We start from the raw sequence: 14,899 nt of genomic DNA, 5'->3' as shown, positions 1-14,899 counted from the left end.
TTTGCTCATCTTTAAATTGCATTGTCTTTTTTACTGAGTTGTAAGAGGTTTTTTTTTTTTTTAACATATTTTGGATACAAATCCTTTATCAGGTACTGCACTTCACAGACACTGCCTTTTTAACAATTTGAAGGTTTGTGGCAACTGCATGAAGAATGCCTACAGGCACCATTTTCCCAAAAGCATTTGCTGACTTCATGCCTCTATCACAGTTTGGTAAGTCTTATAATATTTCAAACTTTTTCATTATTATATTTGTTATAGTGATCTGTGATCAATTTGCTGAAAGCTCAGATGATGGTTAATATTATTTAGTAATGAGGTACTTTTTAATTAATGTATGAACCTTTTTTTTTTAGACATAATGTTATTGCACACTTAAACTATAGTATAGTGTAAACTTTATATACACTGGAAAACCAAAAAATTCATTCACCTTGCTTTACTGTGATACTTGCTTTACTGCAGTGGTCGGGAACTGATTATCTCTGAGGTACGTCTGTATATAATCTGCAAATATTTTCTCTCATTCCATGGGCAATTTTCTCAGTTTCTGGAGAGTGTCCGTTGAAGTGCAGAAGGTTTTAATTCTGATGAAGTTCAATTTATCTATTTTTATTCTGTCACTTGGGTTTTTAGTTTCATACCTGACAAGGCTTTGCCTAACCTAAGGTCAGGAAGATTTATACCTGTTTTCTTTTAAGAGTTTCAATTTTCTAGCTCTTACATTTAGGTCTGTACTCCATCTGGAGTTAAGGTGTCCAACTTCATTCTGCATGTAGATAATCCAGTTGTCTCAGCATCATTTTCAGTGGACAATGGGTTTATTTCTGGGCTCCTAATTCTATTCAAATGATCTATATGATTATGCTTATGCCAGTACCATATAATTTTGATTACTATAGCTCTGTATTAAGTTTGAAATCAGAAGTATGAGTCTTTCAACAGTCTTCTACATTTTAAAGATTGTTTGGCCATTCTAGGTCCCTTGCATGGTGATATGGATTTTAGGATCAACTTGTCAACTTCTGTAAAAAGCAGCTGGGATTAATGACATTGACTCTGGAGACTCATCTGGGGAGCACTGACATCTTAATAATATTAAGTCTTCTGATCATGAATATTAGATGTCTTCCACCTGCTTTCTTAAATAATGAGTACTATGCACTTTTCTCCACCTTGCATTTTTTATTTTACTTAATGGTATATCCTAGAGTCACTTCATGGTAGTATATATTTTCATTCCTTTGTACTACTGAAAAGTATTTCACTATGTAGAAGTACCATATGTAGCCAACCAGTCCCCTAGTGATGACATTTGAGCTGTTTCCAATTTTTGCTTTTACAAGTAATGCTGCTAAGAATGTCCTTGCGCAAACATCTTTTTGTACTTTTGCCAATGTATATTTGGGATAGATTCCCAGAATTAGGATTGCTGGATCCAGGGCAAATTTGCTAGATATTGCCAAATTCTGTCCCACAGGCATTACATTTCCACCAGTGATATGGGAGAATGTACTCAGTGTCCAGGTGATTTTAAGGTATGCCAGGCTGAGAACCTCAGAATTTAAAATTTGGGTATTAGAATTATTAGAAGAGAAAGGTCATCAAGGTGGGTACAGCCTGCAGGAACTGTCCAGTGCACATAGAGAAGCCATACAGGGAGGACTGATGAAGGAGGCAGGGTATGTGTTCAAGTCCCACCTGTCACCTACTGCTGAAAATCTTAGACATACCATTTTTCCAAGCTTCATCTTCCTCCTCTATTAAAATATGGAGAAAAACCCCTGCCTCTCCCACCTCTTAGGCTCATGAAGCCCGGTCAGGAGAATGCCTGTGATAATCCTTTGGGAACTGAAAAGCACCAGGCGAACATGAGGGATTCCAGCTGACCAGGCCAGATTTGCAGTCTGGCTCGGTCACTTGCTATCTGATGTTCCTCAATTATAAAAGAGATAATAACACTTATTTTGCAGGGTTATTTTTAAGCAGAAATTACATAATGCATGCAAAGTGGTTGGCACAGTGCCTAATAAAGAGTAAGTGCTTACAAAGGTAGCTTAGTAGTATCAGCACAAGGAAAGCTATAATATGCGGTACAACTTGGGCAAATAATATTTGTATGTGCTTTGCACGAACATGGAGCAAAGTGTGAAAGAATAAAAAAACAACTAACAACACTGGTTATCCTGGAGGATGAAGTTACAGAGAGCAAGCAATTGCTTTTTCTTCTTTGTATGCCTCTAACTGGTTTGACTTCTAAGTCTGAGTGGAAAAATCCAATGAGGCATCTCTGAGGGGAAAAGAGGGGGGATACAATTAATGATGGGCACCCACAGAGGGCTTCACAGCTATTGAATCATATTTGGTGTCTTAACTGTGCAATGTGCACATTAAGTGTTCGTTAATCTTACTATTTACACCAGGAGTCAGCACACTTTGTAAAAGACAGACAGTAAATCGTTTAGGCTTTGCAGGCCATAAGGTCTCTGTCATCCTACTCAACTCTGCTACTGCAGCACGAAAGCAGCAAAGACAATATATAAACAGGCAAGTGTGGCCATGTTCCAATAACACTTTAACAGCAGCAGGGTGGATTGGGCTCATGGGTCAGCGGGCCAACTCCTGATTTTATACCTTTATATATGTTAGGCATATTCTTCATGTGTTCAGAAATTAACAACTTAAAAATATCAAACACATACATGCAAAAAAGCTATCATATCTATTCCCTAAAATGAAAAACCCAACAAAGTATATTTATTCAAATGAATTCAGCACAGAACAATTCAATCTTAAACTTACATTCTAATCTTAACTAAAATCTTAAAGACAGAACTCTCTTTCAAAATGTATTTCATGTAAGACAATTTTTCCTGCTCAGTTTTTGCCTCTGCCCTCACCCTTACTAAAATATTCACATCACACTTTATGTCTCTGCCTATCGAAAAGATGGAAAAATACAGTCATCAGCTCTTTGGTTTCTTTTGAAGCACCTGCCCCACCCTATAACCATTCTTCCAATGTACCAACTTCCTCCTCCCTAAAATAATGATTTTAAGGTAGAAAGAGATGAGGAAGAATGGAAATTCACAAGAAAGAGAGCAGGACTGATAATTGTTACCAAGAACACATTTTCCGTTTTTGCTCTTAATAGGCTGTAAAGCTGATGCAATTAAATTACAACTATAGCAACTCAGCTGGCATCATGGTCCTTGGCTCTAGCAGCATCCTTGCACACAAACACAGAGCCTGTATGCCAAGACTGAGGGTAACTGCAGGCACCAGTTAGCGCAGCAGTATGGAGTCTGCAGGGAGGGCAAGTTAGCAGATATGGCAGAAGGCACGTTGGGGTGCTGGGGAACAGTGTAGGGGAGCAGTTGGCTGCACTTAGCTGCAAGGCTCCACAGTAAAAATTCCCTGCCAGGTTCCTCGGCCTTGCCTTTACCAGTACCAACAGAACCAAAACTAACTAGTACTCAAAAAAATAAAATTGTGGGGAGGCCTACAGAAGAATTTCCACAATATCCTTACTGACTGGGCATAGCAGCCAAAACATTCAGTTCTCACGATTAGTTGGAAAAATAATATAGCCCTTGTACTCACCCCCGTGACATTTATTATGGACCCAAAATAATGTCTCCCCATTAGCACCAGCATCTAAGTCACTCTTAAATTCAAGGAATGAAGACTAAGCAGATGACTAATAATTTCTCATACCTCCCACACAGAACCTCTGTAACTTTCCAGACCCACCAAGGTAATAGCACCTCTCCATTCTCCCATGGCCCTTCTATCAGGGCTAAAGGAACATGCACTCTGGAGTCAGGCTACTTGATTAGAACCCTGGCTCACCACTCACCATTACACCAGCTGTATAATCGGAGAAAGTTACTTGCCTTTTCTGAGCTTTAGCTTTTCAACTGTTATAAGGGGACAACAGTCCTAATATCTGTTGTGAGGATTAAGCAAAATCTTAAGACTAGCCAAGTTTCTGACCCACACTAACTAGCAGGGTTTTTTGTTTTCCTACCTCCCAAATGACAAGCTCCTTCAGGGCAAGGACCATGTCTAGTTCATGGCTATATCCTAGAGATGGCCAAGGCCTGGCACACTGGGAACTCCAAACTGGGAACTCTGTGGAGACAACAGCCCAACTGATGCTGTGTGACAGCAGCAGCGACTGGCCAGCCAGTCAGTCAGCACTTTTCAACAGCTGCACTCTCTCGGGATTCACCCACTTTCCTGTTTTACCACCAACTGGCAGGCACTGCATCTCCAAGGCCTTTCAGAAGGAGCTTCTGGGATCACTGACAAGACACAAACAGAGTCACTCCTCCTGTGGATGGCTTCTCATCACTGACTACTCATCAATGCCTCCCAAGTGCTCTTAAAAACTTTGTTCATTGATGAGCGCTCTCTGCCTTTGAAAGTAACACTTATCTGTGTGGCCCCCATTTACTAATATACCTATGGGAGCCATTTATGACCCAATAGTCAGTGAACCCAAGTAGGAACTATTATGATGGGTTTCTGCATGACAAAGCTCTTACTTTCCCACTCTGATCGCCTCTGCCTGGGACAGGAGCTCACAGCCTGGTCAGGCAAACAGGCTACAAAACCCAAGGCAGGAAGACAAAGCAAGACTGCTGACAGGTTTACAAAACTCTGAATTTCCAAGAATCTGGCCCGTGTCTCTCATCTACAGACTGCATCCTAACTCAAGGCAGGAAAGAAAAAACAGATCCTGCCCCCAGCCACCCAGTACCAAAGCTGCCTCCCCACCAGCACTCATGCCTTGACATCTGCTGTCCCCTGGGACGTGCGAGTGAGAGTTCGGGAACGCAGGCACTCGCCTGCCTGCTGGATCTCCTGTAGGTTCCGTTCCACACGGGGAAGCTCTGAGATGCCTTCAGTCTCAGTGGCAAGCTATTCAGCTTGCTGAAGGAGCTCACCAAACCCCTCAGTATCCATTGGAGATAAAGAGCCTAGATAGGGGAGAAAACAATTAGAGACTTAAATCAAGGGAAAGACAGGCTTCAAACACTGCCTGAATCTGTCACAAGCTTAACAAACCACTAGGACTTTCTGTAAACAGACAAGGAGACAGCTCATCAACAAGCAGGATTTGTTCCTGAACTTAGCCAACAACAGGCCTGACAGAGAAAATGAGTCAGGCTATGAAGAAATAGATCATTTCTGTGCAAACTGACAACCCCAAGATTGATTTTTCCCACCAGAACAAATGCAAAGATATTTAGACACAGACCAGAATTCCTGCCTCCTTCCACAGACTCAAAGCCGCCAAGGAAATGAAAGCCATGGTGACAACCTCTGGGAGGCTTCAAGAACAATCACCCTGCACCTCCTCCTCCACCTTTCTTAGAAAACCACCACCTGCAGAGCACCGGCCATTCATCAGCCCTTGTCTCATATGATTCTCAACTCTGTGAGGCTCCTAAGCAGACAAGAGAAGCAACTCGAGCCCACAGGGCTCAGTTCCATGCCCAGCATACTCACTGCTGCATGAGGCTGAGCTGAGACCACAATAATATAGGTCTTCTGACTGACCCCACGTTACTCTCACACACCTGCCCCTTCACTAACATGGAAGATGGTCTTTTAAAATTCATGTCCAAGTCTCCATTCACACAAATCTTTACCTTACAAGGTTACTGAGAGCAGAGATACGTATGTTTGGTACATATGATATTCAAAATATTAGCGTTAGTTGTTAATATACTTACTACTTTTAGAAATACCACTGCTGATAATATTTATACTAGTATAAATAGCACCTGGCTTCTAGACCATGAAATGTTATTAGCAAGACCACTTAGTGGTGCTGTTATTTAATGGATATTATGCATAGATGAATCTTACATATACTATACTATCTTTCATATGGTTCTTGACCAAGAAAATGTTTTTAACTTCTACCAGTATTTAACTCAACAGAACATAAACAGTATCACCATTATGAAAAAAATAAAATTTACATTGTTAAAAGTTTAACAGGATCATTATTTATTCAAAAAAGAACAAATTCTTTAAGTAGTAGCTCTTATTAATTATACTTTTCTACTTTGTTTTGAACCCATGGCTCCTACTGCACTATTGAAATCCCACTGGTCTAGAACTGCAGTGACAATGTTATCACAGTACATAATTGTATCTCAGTTATGAAGCAACGGTTAATGATAAAAGGGCATGGTTAGCACCATAAATCCACAGTAAAAAAGAGTAAGGACTTTTTAAAATTAACATTAAAGGAAATTAACTTTAAAGGCAAGGGCAAAGGCTAACAGAAACATAGCTGAGCTGTACTGAACATGAAAACACCTCGGTATTCTTTACGAAGTGTCATGCTGACTTCAGTATTTAGACAGAAAGTCATATACACAATAACTCTTTACCTAAAGTTGCTAGATAATCTTTGTCATTTTTTTGGATTTAACAGAACCAAGCTGCACCTGGCAATCTGTACCCGTTTGGGAAATGGGGATGGCAGAGTGAGGAAGGCATTCTCATGAATAGAAGAAAGAAAAAGAAAGATATTTTTAAACAATGGCTCTTGCCTGATGGAGAAATGTTTTCCTCAGAAAACTACAAAGTCAACATTCTACTACGAGAATCATTGTCGCTCACCAGAAAGAGGAAAGAAAAGTAATATTCTGCCACTTCCCCCATTATTTTTTTATTCTGAAGAATAATAATTTATCTAACAGAGCCAAAGAGAAGGAAGTAATTTTTTTCCTTCCTAAAAAAGAATCTTGAAAGTACCTGAATAAAGAACTAAATGAAACAAAAACTTTTCCATTTAAAAAAGAAAAGGAAAAAATATATATCTAACATTTCACATCCATATCAGACAAATTCAGACAAAGGAAATGCTCAGCCCATACAAAGATTTAGAGTGATGGATTTAAATATAAATAATAAATGTAAAATAAAAGTAATGATTAATAAATAAAAATTTTAAAGTTAATTTAACATAATTTTTTTTTGACCATGGTAAAATAAAGGCTGAATCTCTAACCAAGATCCTAAACTGAATATGCCCAAATCTGAGCTCTAACCTTTCATCTGCAAAACCTGCTCCTTGGCCTTCTCAGTGTGGAGACTCCATTACTCAGGGGCTTAGGCCAAAATCCTTGAAGGTCTCCATGACTCACACCTGCATCCAACAGGCCAACAAAGCCTCTCAAACCTACCTTCAAAATGCATGCAGAATCCACCTCCTCCCACCACCTCCACCCATCCAAGTCACTATCACCTCTGCTTCAGCACTTGCCTCCCACGGCCTATTCCCAACCCAGCAACCACGGATTCTTTCAAAGTCACATACATCACATCCCTTCTCTGCTTAAACCTCCTATGCAGATTGAAGCCGGACAGATGCAGACCCACCTCCCCTTACCATTCAGATTAAGATCTAGCCCTGTTCCCCTTCCTTTCCTGGGCTCCAACCACCATGGGCCTCCCTGCTGATCCCCCAGTGGGTCAGGCACATTCCTGCCCTGGAGCCTTTGTAGTCCCTGTTTCTTCCACCTGAACACTCCTCTCTCACATATGCTCATGGCTGATTTCCTAATTTGTCTCAGCTAACCTGTCATCATGTCTTTGATGCCAACATACAGCAAAAATATTGGAGTGCAACTGCAGCCCCTCCTACCACTGCCCCATCTCTTAATGTTTGACACCCCTGCCAGAAAGTAAGCTGCACAAGGACATTTTTGTTTTGTTTGCTGATGTATCCTAAGATCCTAGAACAGTGCGTGGCACACAGTAGGTGCTCATTTGTTGAATGAATAGGAGGGAGTTTTATTCTTCCATTTGTAGAGTCTGTTTTCGAAGGCTTCCTGCACTCCCCTGCCACATCCGCACCCACTGGCAAGCAAAGACCAGAGCAGAAACATTCCCTTCTGACTACCAACTGATACTTAACATTTCTGAGAATGCACAGCATAAGGCAGTGACAGTATAAATGGCATGGATTCAGATCACTTAGTCCACACTAGTGCTTTCCCTTGAATGGTCAGACAAAAAACAGTGGTATTTTAAAAGAAACAGCCCAGTTTTTAGGTGAAAAGAATTCTAAACCTATAGAAGTACATGTGGAATTTTGCTATAGAACTTTAGAGTAGCAACTAAACTTCTTCCATGTCTGTCTGAGAGAACAGAAATATGTACGGAACACCGTGTTTGGGGAAAACTGGATCTGTCCTGTGTTGTAACTCAACCCGTCGAAATTAGTTTACAAAAAAGCCACTAAAGTTTCCAATCTATACTTCAATGTAGTCATCATCCCATTTCATTAAAAATTTTATATTTATGGTTGATTTCATGCATTTAAGGACAATTTTTATCCCCTAAACAAAATAAGTACCAATTTAGCCATAAAATAAAGGGGCTAAACCAACCAAATATCAATTCTGACCCTAAACAATGAAAGCTGATCACGAAAATAACCACACAGAGGGAGAACTACAATGATTTGGTGGCGGGGGAGGGGAGGAAGAGCAGGGAAAGAGGACGTCCCAACTTTGTCCTGGGAAAATCTGGCCAGGACACACACAGACTGGGCACCAGCCGCACCCTTTGGGAGCTATGATGGAGGGAGCCTGGAAGAAGCTACACTGAGAACCCACAGAGGTGGAGGTGGAACAGCCAAAGCAGCAAAACGGGCTGGATGGAAGAGGCCAGCAAAGACAGACTCACAGCACTAGGGCTCCTCTCTGTCTGCAACGACTGATCTGAGCCCGACTGGGAGAGGCTTTGGCAACACTGACAGGTGCTTCAGAGAGTGTCGCAGGGTATGAGCAACAAATTGTTCTGCTATGCCATTGGCAGTCCTAATGAGCCTCCACGGACCTCAACCACCCGAAAGCGTTAACATGAAGGGCAAACTTCAAGGCGGGTGGGCAGCAGTCTTGTGGGACTAAACCCTTAACCTGTGGGATCTGATGTTATCTCCAGTAGAGACTACGGAATTGAGTTAAATTGTAGGGTATCCAGCTGGTGTCCAGAGAATCTGAAAATTGCTTGATGTGTGGAAAACCCACTCACCTGGTGTCAGAAGTGGTGTTACAGAAGAGTAGCGAGAGCAAAGGAAACACAGGAAGAGTATTTTTCCCTTACAAGTAGATACTTAAATATTCACAGTACTGGGCATTTCTGGATCATTTTAAATCAGTATTCTCAAAGAACGGCCCCTTCAGGATTTTGCAGATGGTCTGATTCTTAGTCTTTTACGGTGTTCATGCTTACTGTATTAAAATGTCTACACATCTGTTTTCTGCTGTTAATTGTTAATTTACTAGTTTCTTTTCTTTTAAGGCATCAGCAACAAGGAGATCACATCTTTTCACGCACTCAGGGCTTTGTGGACTCCCAGTTGGGGAATCAGAGCTTAACAGGTCATGGGGTCACCCCAAAGAGAGCTGTTACTCACTTCTCTTGACCTATGCCTTACGCTACTTCCAGGATACGCTACTGTAAAGTACATAGACTCCTGTAAAGTGCCTCAGATCCTCAAAGCTAACAGAAGACAAAGGAAAATACGAACGAGCCTCACAGCCATCCATTCCACACCTTCTACCAAACTCCTTCCTAGTTTTGAGTCCTTGAGACTGGTATCCTAGGGCAAGGGCCAGCAAACTTTTTCTGTAAATGGGCTGGACAGCGAGTATTTTAGGCTTTTTAGACCATTCTTTGTCGCAACTACTCAACTCTGCTTGAAAGTGGATAATATGTAAGCAAATGAGCATGGTTTTGCTCCAATAAAACTTTAATCAAACCTTAACTCAAATTGGAATTTCATATAATTTTCATGTGTCACAAAATATTTTTCTTTGGATTTTTTTTTCAGTGATTAAAACATTTAAAAAACCTTAGCTTATTTGGCCCACCGATTGCCTAGCTGGCCTACGGTATCTGAACTAGACCTACATTTACTTACCAACCACATGCCCCTGGCAGAGCTACCCTTACCAGGCCTCAGCAGTGAAAACACCATAACGGAGAGTTAACGAGGAAGGACACAATAGGCCTGCTGCCATTCCCCTCACCTCAAGATTTTTATTTGGAGAGTACTTTTGGGGAACTGTTTTATGAATGACGAAAACTGTCCAGTAAATGTTCTTTTGACCTAGTGCACAGCACACTAGAGGGAACTCACTGCCCTTTGCAAGTACAAAGCAAACACTAAATCCAAGTGAATTTTTCCTTTTCCTTATCACTCACAATCCAAAAGCCCAGTTATCTAAGAAATACAAACAGGCTGAGAAAGAGACAAAAAGATAAAGACAAGGCCATCTGTCTTTTCTCCAGTATTTTCTTTTCTTCAGGAATCTCTCCTGATTCAATGACTTGCACAGGGAAAATGACACCAACTACTTTCCCTGCAGAATTTCAATACAGTCAAACAATACTTACTACTGCTCATCGTGGAATTCTAATTTTACCACATAAACAAGGATGATCTCTTTCAACTACAAAGATCCTGCAACCCAACAAATGCATATTTAGCGCTGCTGTATCTGTTGGGATGTTGCCAAAGGGGGGAATTTTATATACATCAGAGGAAATAACTGATGCTATTTATACCTTTTTTCTTCAAAATGAACAAATAAAAATGTTATTCCTTTTCCTGTTTTAAAGTTTTAATGTGACAGTAAAATAATTCTTTTTTAATTTTTAAACAGAATGGGTAAACTGGAGAAGACAGGACTTTGAACCCACATACCTGGTTCCAATCTAGAATGTTCACTTTTACTAGCTGAAGGTGAGTAGATTTACCCTGAGAATAAAACCCAAATCTCTCCTCTCAATTTCCTCATCCATACAAAAATGATAATCCCTACCAACTTCAAGGGGTTGATAACTGTCTTGCCAATGGGTTTCGGCCCTGGGGCAAGTTCCTTGTGGATTCAGTGGAGACCAAGGAATGACAAAGGAACGTTGTTCTTCGGGTAACCCGGCTTGTTCTGCCAGAGATATGGGGGACATAGGTGGAGCACTAGAATGAAGTCTGCATCCAACAGTCTGCAGGTCTGTAATCCTCCTTCTCTCTGCCTCTACCCAGAGCACTGGGCACAGCTCTTTATGTAGTGACTCAGTCAGTGATAGCTTATAGCCTATGGGTGTGGAAGCCGTAGCCTAGCAGCAGGCCAGTTACATCATTAAGTAGCTTAAGGTTAAGGTGATAGAACTTCGATTTTCCCCACAATAATACAGAGTATTCTACAGACTCCACTGATCTCTATCATTGTAAAATGCTATTTTAGCTTTTTTCCAAAGATGCCAACTTGGTGACATTTTGTCATTTTTAATTATAAAAATATCAGTTTCAAAAAATTCTTCTAGTAAATAGCTGATATTAAATTATTACTTATTTAATCACAACTTTGTATCATTCAGTAAGAACTTCTGGAAGACAATTACAATTTTTAAATATATGTTATATTCTCTACTATCAAATATGGTTTTTATTAGAAATCTAAGTTTCCACAATGGTATCATTCAAAAGAAACTTAGCATTTAATTTAAAGTGTAAATCTTGCCTTCCAAATCTTATTAATTAGACTTACTAGGATTAAAATATAGTGTGGGTAAAATTGCGGTATTTCTAAAATCTCTTGTCTGGCCTCAGTGCATCTCCATTATCAATCAGTGTTTCCAAAGGGTGGAGAGAAGTAGTCCATCTCCATATCTATATGTAATTACGACGGCAAGCGAGGGCCTATCTGGACCAGAGAGGTTGGGTGGGGTCCCTTCTTCTGCAGCCTGGTCATGAGAGACATGGGAGAGCAGAAATGGATGACTGCTTTAAAGCAATAAAGGGGGTTTCTCCCACTTTATTTCTCCCTTTGGCTGATTTCGGTTTCAAAGGTATTTTGTCCTCGGATTTCCCCCCCAGAGTTACTCACAGGAACAGTGTTCAATGGTAACTTTCATGATTGATGAGTAAAGCCTCACTGGAGGCATCAAAAGTTGAGGATGGTTCCTGCTCTCTTTTCTTCTTTTGAATATGTAAACTATGGTTAGATGACAATATCATTTCACTTTTTACTGTATCTGTCGGCTTTCAATTACAACAACAACCAAAAAGAAAATTACACCTTAACAGCTTCTATTGTTTCAGGCACCTCTATCTAGGAAGGGGAGGAAAAGGACAGAAAAAATGTGTTGTTGGGAAATTCTTTACAGTCCTGTGAGACTAAGTGAAAGAGAGCTGGACCGAATCATTATTCATTCAGAGGGTAGACTTCTGGAGAAAACAAAGAACTACAATAAATTACCCCTGACAGAAGAGAAATTAAATACCTGGGTGATTCAGTACTAGCACTGGCCTGGATGACTCAGGGTTTGTGGTAGGAATGTGCAGTGTCAGCTCTCCTGATACACAAAATACCACTTGTGTTATTTTATTTTCAATGAGCAAAAAGAGGCAATCTGGCACCACAGAAAAGTATAGGGAATTTTCTGGTAAGTTCCCCATTGTCCAAAAAGCCAGTCTGGGATGGAAGAACTATGGGCCCCAGCCTGGCTCTGCCCCACATCAGTCCTCTGACCCTGGGACTTGGGCTTCCCCTTTCTCTGGATCCCAGTTCTGCCACAAGTGAGATAAGGAGTTTGGCTCAGGTGACTTCTAACGGCCTGCCCACCATGAAAAATCTACAAATGCAGGATATTTTAATCAGTCATTGAATTCAAGGTGTTAGAAGCTGCAGCCCCATTTTAGTGATGGGAATTACCTGTATACAGAACCTTAGGCATGACACCAGGCTACCTTACAAGTGGCATAACAGGGCCACATCACCAAGTCAGCCTTCAAAAGGTCTCTGGATCTGGTTCTGGCTTTTCTCTCTAAAGCAGTGGCTCTTATCCACACCCAACCACCACCACCACCACCGGCTGCCCTCCCCAATGCCGCCACCGCTGTCCCTTGGCTTCTCCCTCAGGTTCTTATCACCCTTCCCCTCTGCACCTCCGCATGGCCTCAGATGGTTCATTTACAGGTATTCTCCACTCCCCAGACTGCCCTCCAGAGGTCACTTGCAACATCTAGAGACATTTTTGGTTGTCACAACTCAGGGAGTGTATCTGTGAGAGCCATCCAGACGAGAGAGGCCAGGGGTGCTGCCGGCCATCCTAGAGGGCCACGGCACAGCCTCTCCAACAATTACGCAGCCCAACATATCAGTAGTACCAAGGCTGAGAAACCCTGCTGTGAAACAAGGAAGGCTTCTTGCCTTCAGGGCCATGACACCAGCATCAGAGGCACTAGGAACCCCTGCAAAACAAATACAAGAATAAGAAAATAACTTTATCAGATGATTCTAACAAAAGTCTGAGTCCACCCCCCTAACAACAAATAATCCTAAAACCACTGTATATACAGAATTGTCCCACTGCTTTTTTTATGGTGGTATATTTTTATATGGTGGCATACCACACAATGGAAAAACTCCAATTACAGCTATATGGAACAATATGGATAAATCTCACAGACATGATGAACTAAAAAGCCAAATACAAAAAAAGACATAATGCATGACTTAAGAACAGAGACAACTAATCTTTGGTGCTAGAAGTAAGAACACTGGTTATCCTGAGGGGTAGAGGGTGACTGGCTGGGATCCCTATTAATGATTGGAGACACAAGAGAACGCTCCAGGGGCCACTGACTGCAATGTGCCCCCCCTCCAAAATCTGTGTGTTGAAGTCCTAACTTCCAATATGATGGTATTTGGAGAAGGAACCTTTGGGAACTGGGTTTAGATAAGGTCATGAAATGGGGCCCTCATGATGGGATTAGTGGCCTATTAAAAAGAGACACCAGAGAGCTTGCTTCCTCTCCCACCCCACATGGCACTTACTCACTCAGGAAAGACCGTGTGAGCACACAGCAAGGTGGTGCCCACTACACATCAGGGAGGGGGCCCTCCCCCATGCTGGCACCCTGATCTCGCACTTCCAACCTCAAGCACTGTGGCAAAACAAAATTCTGTTGTTTAAGCCACTCAGCCTAAGGTATTATGTTATAGCAGCCCAAGCTGACTAAGACACCAGGGTATTGGAAATGTTTTTATCTCAATATGGGTGGTGGTCACGAGTGAATATATATGTAAAAACTCATTAAGCTACACAATTAAGGATTCTTCACAGTAAGTTGTTAGAAGAAACAGCAAGAAACAACATTAATATAGCAAGAAATTTAACCTAGCGGTGCCTCTGAGAGCAAAGCAAGGAGTTGGGAGATTTCTCCTTCTCATTCTATACCGCTCTGTCAGTCTGAAGTCCTTTCTATGAGAATGTGTCACCTTGTCTAACTTTCAATAACTTGCTAATTTTAAAACCACTCTAAACTCTCTGCTTCAGTGTTTGTCTCCCCACCACTGCCCCAGAATCCTCGATGGTAATGACTACCTATCAGATGCACACCCACCCCTGCTTCGTGCACTCGCACTCCAACCCGGGGTTCTCAGGCGCTCCATGCAAGCATCTATCTGTCACATTCAGGATGTGCCAAAGTAGTCATCCACACCCAACCACCACCACCACCACCACCGGCTGCCCTCCCCAATACCGCCACCTCTGTCCCTTGGCTTCTCCCTCAGGTTCCAATCACCCTTCTCCTCTGCATCTGTGCATGGCCTCAGATGGTTTGTTTACAGGTATTCTCCACTCTGCAGGCTAAGAAACCAAACGTATGCAGATACATTTCTTGAGAGAAAGCGGGTAGGTATTCCTCAAAAAGTAATCTAAACGATTGCTACTTCCTAAAAAAACCACAGGAAACCAAATACTACAGATTCAGGTAACATATCCTTCAATCTCCACACATGCTACCCAAACTCCCATTACCTAAATAGATCTAGATGGCAAGGGATAT

General features: G+C 41.5%; 1 pseudogene; it reads right to left on the bottom strand.

Moving 5' to 3' along the window:
* The window catches only part of LOC140847008 (metallothionein-1E-like), a 93,537-nt pseudogene that overhangs the window by 74,081 nt on the left and 4,557 nt on the right, over positions 1-14,899 (bottom strand).

This window comes from Manis javanica, chromosome 17 (genome assembly GCF_040802235.1).
Source record: "Manis javanica isolate MJ-LG chromosome 17, MJ_LKY, whole genome shotgun sequence".
In the NCBI taxonomy this organism is placed as follows: Eukaryota; Metazoa; Chordata; class Mammalia; order Pholidota; family Manidae; genus Manis; species Manis javanica.
Note: the sequence above shows the minus strand (reverse complement) of the source record. Positions and strands in the feature narration are given on the sequence as shown.